Below are 7,922 nucleotides of genomic sequence, written 5' to 3'. Positions count from 1 at the left end.
TTACCTCTCCAGTTGAAGTCTGTTTAGATTGATTCTAAAAATGAAGGAATTTGATGTTTAGTACCTGCAAAACTACAGAAGACTACAATCTTCTCAGTCAGTTTCAGCTCATGAAAACCAAATACAAAAGGGACTTGAACACTAAAGCTTTACTTTTTGATTCATACTGGGACGTGTTAACTCTAGCACCATAGGTGTAGTGTTGTCGGAGTGCACCGAAACGACACTTTGCAGCTGTTTTTCTCCAAGTATGGAAATACAATATTCACAGGTTTTTTTAAACTGTTGAAATCCATTTATATTTTTGAACTGCTTGAAGATTGAACCGTCTCTAAAGTGTATGTAATTGTCATATTGACATTTAAAGTGCATCGATCGATTAACGTTGTCAACTTGAACCCTCATTTTAATCCGCTACCGTAAGCCACAACTGAACTTAGCCTCTGTGTGCACATCAAAGATGCCGAACGGTACTTCAACAAATAGCACTACACCCCCGTCTAGCACAAAAATAAAACTGGAGGCGATGTGATTGTACTGTAGCTGCTGCTCGGATCATTTTCAGATGTCTAATGTCAGGTCAGCTTCAAAAACAGTTTTCAGTACCATTATACTTTTGTGAATACACAGTATGTTGCATGATTGGGTTGATTCTTAACCTACTTATCATGCAAAACTAACAGGTTGAACTTGGCCATTTCCTCTACATCAACATCTATCAAATGCTTGTTGGTGGATGCTGATTAAACAAAGGCTGCTCTTCACCACTATTATAGACTCTTATCAGCTGGACGGACTCTTGAGAATTAGAGGTTAGTTCAGTACCAGAGATCCACTCTGTGCCATGATTATCAACCTCTGCTTTCCAGGATATCTATCAAGCGCCACATCTTCATTTTTCTAATCATCGTTTTAGATTCAAGGGCAAAACAGAAATTATCTTTTCTTCTTTCGAAGGTCTCATTTAACAACATTCATTTCCTTTAACAAAGAATGACAGTGCAAATGTAAATGATGACATGCAAAACATGACCAGCAAACGTTTTTTCCTTTAGAAACAGACAATACCAACTATTGAATAACTTATAATAACAATAAAACTTAATACCTCCAATATGCCACATCTGTGGGCCACATGCGTCTTGAGTTTTAATGGCTTCATACAGTACGTTTTTAAGCAAGAAGGCTTTGTAATCTACTCCGACATGAATACAAACACCATGTTGTGACGCTGAAGTATAATTTGTGTGTATAGTCAGTTTGAACATTGTAAATTGTAACTCAAATGAATGTGGGACATTTTTAGTGTCTCTCTGTCCTGTGATTTGACTTGAATGACACTTTGGAGTCTTTCTGTTGGTTGGACTGTTAGTAGTTTGTCCATGTTGTGCTGAACTGTGCTGTTGACTGAAAATACTATCCGATGAAATCATTTTACTATGGATGGATATGTTTGAGAGCCTTTGTGTTTCAAAAGAGGCAGAACGTCACTGTCCAAGACCGAAGAAGGCGCGTTAGGTCAGGAGCGCAACCAGGTGTTTTTTTTCTTTGACATCCACAGGGTTGTGCTCCATGAAATCGTCCCTTAGGATCAGATTGTCAACACCGAGTTCTACTGTGATGTTTTGAGGGGTCTGACGTGAAAACTGAGTTCAAACAGTTTAAACTATGAAGCGATGGCCCTTGGGTTCGCCAAAATGACAACGCGCCTGCTCACCATGTCTTGAAACACATACGTTTCTTGCCCTCAACAACAAATTATAGCTCCCCACCACTCCTACGCATTGGCTTTGGCTATTTGTGACTTCTTTCTGTTCCCCAAAACTTTGACACAAATTAGACGTGTTCCAGGCAGTCCTTTAGTGATGATGTAAGCGCTGCAGGTGACCCCAACGCTATCTCAACATGTAACGTAAGGAATGAAAGATACAAAACGAACTGCACATATTATGAACATATAAAGTCCAGAGCCTTTTGTGAAACACCTTCAAACCAAATACATATCCAATCTACCTCAGCTGTACTTCCTACTAGTTACTTTTGTTGCTGCCAGAAACATGTTGCTACTGTAAGACTTATCATGCAACGGTCTGTCAAGCTTCCATTGATAATAACATCTGTCAGTGGGAGTCTGTGCTTGGTCTACTTTCTCAGATGTTATCTTTCAGTTGTAGTTTATACAGGCAACGTTAACACAATAGTACTAGATGTAGTAAAAAAAAAAAAAAAAATCTAATAAAAAAAACAGTTGCTCATCTTTCAGGAGGGTCTTCAAATCTATCGAAATCACTGTGAAAGTCACAATGTACCATGTGCAAACATACAAATATCCTGTTTAAACAACCAGCTTGGCTTTTACACCTCTGTATTCATGAATACCCCGACTGAAGGATCACTGCCTGAAGTAGGAAGAAAGCACAGACTTGAATCCCAAGTCACTATGAACCAGTCCGAGAGATGGCCTTTGTCAAACACACACACACACACACACACACACACACACACACACACACACACACACACACACACACACACACACACACACACACACACACACACACACACACACACACACACACACACACACACACACACACACACACACACACACACACACACACACACACACACACAGTTTTAAACAGACAGACAGGAAGAGGAAAGGATGTAGCTGCCTTCATTTAACACAACTGGCAAAATGAAAACAAGCTGCAGTCACCAAGGAACTGCTTGGCATTTTGGGAGATATGTTGAGTATTTTGATAAAACTCTGATATCGGCATGATGAACATGGCACGGGGGCCAGTTAGCTTAGCTTAGCATTGGGCTGAGAAACAGGAGGAAACAGCTTATCTGGCTTTGGCTATAGGTAACAAAGTCTGTTTACCAGCACATCTAAAGCTCACCAGTTCACATTATGTCTTGTCCTGAAGTCTTAATATATTAGTCTTAACTAAAAGAGTGCTATAGATCTTCATCATCATCATCATCTCACTCTGTGAAAAAAAAAAAGTATTTATAAAAATTTTCAAACTGTCCCTCATATTGCCTGTTACTTTTTATTCAACCTGTTATCATGCCAAACCGTGTAATGCAAACATCGTTGCACTTGAGAATACAGTTTCAGTGTCACATTTAGCCTCGCCCGGGTGTAAAGTACACGCATGTATGATGATCAAAGAAGGATATCATACAAAGAGTGATAGAGTGCACGTACGGCGGACTTTGGAGGTGACTGGATCGAACAAACACGGAACTTTGACATTGGTGTTCAAGTCCATAACAAAGCAAAAGTCAATGTGTCGTTACATTAAAATAACGTAAGGAAGTTACTTACATAATATATTTAGCTTGCGTTATGTACATTGAGTAACTTAAGTGGTACTTAATGCCACTTACTCAACATTACTTATTTTCACCTAAACCCACATCTTTTCCTAAACCTAACCATGACGTTTTTGGTACCTCTGATGAAGGCACCTTTCTTCAATGCCTCGGCGAGGCAAAATGTGATACTAACATCGTATCCTCCAGTGGACTAACGGTATTATATGCCATACCATACCATAATTGATCAATTATTATTCCCATAAACCTAGAGTTTTAATTTGCAATATATATATATATATATATATAGGTATATATATATATAAAAGCTGTTTTAAATGCTGTTGTTTCACTCTAAATATGAGTTGATGAAAATGCTATAACAAAAAGTTAAAAGTCCCTATAAATCCAAACCAGTTGTCCAGCCAAATAAACCCAGCCATGTCAGTGACATATTTGTATAGGCATAATGGAGGCATGATATACTCAGAACCTGTTTTTTTTTTAATGCAGTTTCCACGAGGGCAACTGGAAATACATACTAACCAGCCACAGAGGCCCCGGCTGCCCAATTTCATTGCCCCAACCATGAAAGAGTCCATTTAAAGGTTTGGAGGCTGGACATGACCTGAGTTTACTGTCTAAGGGTGTATTAGACTTTGCTCTGAGACCAGTCAGGGAATCCACGGGCCATGGGGAATAGATGAGGACTGTAGGACCCTGTTGAAGGCACACAGCATGAGGACATGATTTTGTTCCAGCATTATTCAGTGGAGATTCTTTTGTTCCCAAAAAAGCCTCATTCTCAGGACAAAATCAATCTTCATGAAGGAGTCGTATTATGTTTAACTTCAATTGATTCATTCTGTGTCAGTTCAAATGCTGTAAACCAAGGTACACCTTTCTTGGTATTTCTTTTCATAATAGTAAATTCCTCAAACTCACAAACAGGAGTGAGTGTGCGTCGTTGCCAATATATTTCTTTGAGGCTATAGAACCTAACTGGAAAGCATATCTGTGGATAACCTCAGAAAGGAGATGAAACACTGAAAAGATGAGGAGAATTTTGAATTCTGACTTTGTTTTTAAGGCAGCCATTTCATAAATGGGAAACTGTGTGTGGTAGAATACCACCAATATAAAAGTAGCATTAATTCAACGCAAACCCGTGCCAGATCACCCTATGAAAAATTAGAATACTTTTAGATTAGCCGATTCCCCACATGACCTTGTCCTGGTTTTTTCTAAGTCACTCTGTTGGCATGTGGAGGGTGTGGACAGTATCTCATGAAAGAGTGCTGAAAAGAAGCTGTTACAACATATGATCTCTTTCAGATTCCACCTCCTGCCCAAGTTTCCTAACCAACCAGCAGACAGTCCGAAAGTTAAAGCTTGTTTCAATGAAGCAGACATTTCTGCACTTTTGTTAATCACTTGCATATTGTCAAAATAAATAAGGTACTCACAGAACTTAGGTTATGTACATTATGCAACATACAGTACGTTGTGACAGACTATGATCCATAAGGATGCATCCAGTTGATGCATCCTCCTGGCCGTAGACTTAGTATTATTTTTGAAAGTATTGTAGTAGCCTTTAGCCAACCTGCATTGACCAACATGTACACCAAAACACTACCACCACTGCAACTACCTTTAGAAGAAAAAGCGCTTGACTTCAGCGTCATTGAACTTAACCAAGGACACTGGTCTCAGATTCGTCCGCCCTTCAGAATAACAATGTGAACAGACTGTGATCGCACCAAAGAAAACTGAAGCTGTGAGTACTAGTCTGGTGAAGCTGGACAAGGGGAACAGGCCTCTGATTTTAATTTCTCACTTTTTATTCAGCACAACCTCACCTGACTTTCTCCTTTTGTCCCATCATAATACCTACGACCACCAGAGGTTGCATAGAAGGAGCAGTTTGCCCAGTCTGAACCATATTTATGGGAGTGATGATAACTGATAACGAATATTTAATGGGCTAATAACATTCAAATCAAGTGCAGTTCCTCTCAACCCTACAGAGCAAGTGTTTATTAAGTCACTGTTTTGGTTTCATGGCCCACAAATTTACTGTATTGAGACATTCCCACTGCTCTCATGACGGTCCGCAAAAGCAGAAAGCTGTTTTCAGTTCCACCAATCCTACACTACTTGGTCGGCACCAAATGAAAAGGAGACAAACAAGCGACTACGTGGTAAACATAATGGAGCATCTACCAACTAAAGAACCACATATTTCCCTCAGTAGTTGGTGGAGGTTATAACCTGAGTGGCACTATAAATACTTAAGAAGATACTGACTGAAAATGCTCCAATTTTCTGTATTAATGTTGGCTGGCATTAAACATTAAACATTAAAAGTCAACATTTTACAAATGCAGGCAGGCTTTATAAATCCAGTGTCTGTGCTTGATCTGAAGTTGGATCTTCTCGTTTCAAATGGGCAGGTCAGCAAGGAAGTCAATTTTCCAAAATGTCTGAGTGTCCAGATAACCAAAATGGTTTTGACCCGTAACGGCCTCAAAAGAAAGTACACCAGCCCAAGTCTGGGTGCTAAAACTCAACAAGATCTTTATCTGGCCTAAATTCAGGTCATGGTTGGGGCTACATGGTCTGTAGTCTGTCCAAGTGAAGCTCAATATCCTAATTTTAGCACAAATTGGCCCAAATCCATGCACACCAAACCTAGCCAAATCTGGTGGAATGTCTGCTGCTGCCAGACCACAGCCAAATTTGCCAACACTCAACCGTAATTGGCCTTATTCCCTTGGGATGTAATATTACTGATTGCCAATAGATGCTCCTTGTCTCCTCTTGCTCCGTTCAATGGTAGCAGTTTAAATACAAAGTCAACATGTTAGCTTGACAGGACTCTCATAACGTCCTTGCTCCTCCTCAGTTTCTTCCACGATTCACCCGTCACCAGTCTAACATGGGTTTCCCGGGTTTAGTAACAATCAGCTATGGTAGGAAGTACAGCATACAAAATAAAAGACGTATGGTTCATAATGTCTCCACAGAGCATTAGTAGAAAGGAGAAATACAGCTTTATACAATATTAAAGTCAGGGTTTGCCTGAAAGTGCACTGCACCAATGTTTGAAATACAGTTCAATAAAGTTCAGACTAACCCCGACAGCTCGAGTGAAAAATGTAAACACCAAACTAAATGAGAAGGTTGTCACGGTAGATTTCACACTCTCCCAGTTTGCAGCTTGAATATATCATGTTGTTTTTACATGGTGTGCTCAGTTTATTTTCCTAGTCAGTAATCAAAAGGCTGCTGCTTTTCTAAAGCCCATTGGCCAGAATAAGACACTTATTTTGTAGCCAACTGATGTAAACGCCTTTGGATGACAAACACAACCATCAATATTCATCATGGTGCCCGCTCTGTACTTTATAATGTCTTGCTGACAGAAGCAGAGATCTATTTTTTGTATCTATCACTTCCTCAACGTGCCTACAGAGGCAGCAACAGACCTTCATCTGCCTCATATACCACCTGAAACTCAGGTTTTACTCTTCTCCTGCCCTCGGTAGTCCAACCCTTTTCTGCTCACCTCCTTTGTTAAACCTGTATGTGGGCTGGAACTGGTATTTCATAAGGAAGTCAGTGTGCGCCTCCTCTGCTATGGTAAACATCACTGTGGCCGTGAAAGTTGTTATATTTGCTGATTTTACTGGCACAAAATATCAGCTTTCTGCAGCTTTACGCCCCAAAAATAATGCTATCAGTCCAATCGATAGAAACTGAGTCACTCCTCCATCACACTCAGCTCATTTTTCCCTCTCTCTCCACTGCCACCACATTCCCGATCAGCATCTCTCTCTCTCCCTCTTCCTCTCCCTCGGTCTGATGTGTTACGTCGGTGGGACGAAGGAGGATCAAGTGTCTCCCGTCTCTCCCATCACCTGTGAAATTTCAGAGCCAGGCCACGGTGAAAGGGGGTATTGTGTCCCCCTGATGAGGAATGCCCTTGCGTTTCTTGTCAAAGAAAAGGCTTCATTTGGCCAGGAATTTGGAGGCATCTCGAGAAGTGTATAGGGGAGATTTTCTTGGGGGTCGTGATGTGAAGCTGAAGGCCTTCATAAGGCTGGACAGCAGAGGGAGAGGCCTTCCCTACCTGATATTCAAACTCTGTGATACTGATAGATTAGCCCTCATCCAACAGAAAATCACCACAGGGCTAAAAGTGGCATTTTATTTATTTTGGTGAAATCTCTACTTGTGATTAATGAACAATCTAATCTCTTTTATGATACAGGTTAATTATTGTGGATATTTTGAAGTTACTCTTAAAACCTAATATTCTTAGTTTTGGTTAACTTATGACTGTTTAATATTATGTTGTAGCTAAAGTTTAACCTATGCAGTAGTTTGAAAAGTTAGACTCATTACTGCTGCATAAACTGGTATTTCATATGGAGACGCTGACACCTGCTGGTGAAAACTAACATTACACAAAGCAGAGCTTTAGAATTTAAATTCTACGAACACAGCTAACAAAACTATTAATACCTCTATAAATAGGTCATTATTATTATTATATTAAAAAAATATGAACATTACTATAATATTTATAT

The sequence above is a fragment of the Brachyistius frenatus genome, unplaced genomic scaffold (assembly GCF_029030835.1).
Source record: "Brachyistius frenatus isolate BFR_SWC_R1_liver_20210118 unplaced genomic scaffold, ASM2903083v1 Contig_25, whole genome shotgun sequence".
In the NCBI taxonomy this organism is placed as follows: domain Eukaryota; kingdom Metazoa; phylum Chordata; class Actinopteri; family Embiotocidae; genus Brachyistius; species Brachyistius frenatus.
The sequence above is the reverse complement of the archived record's forward strand: the minus strand, read 5'-3'. Positions refer to the sequence as shown.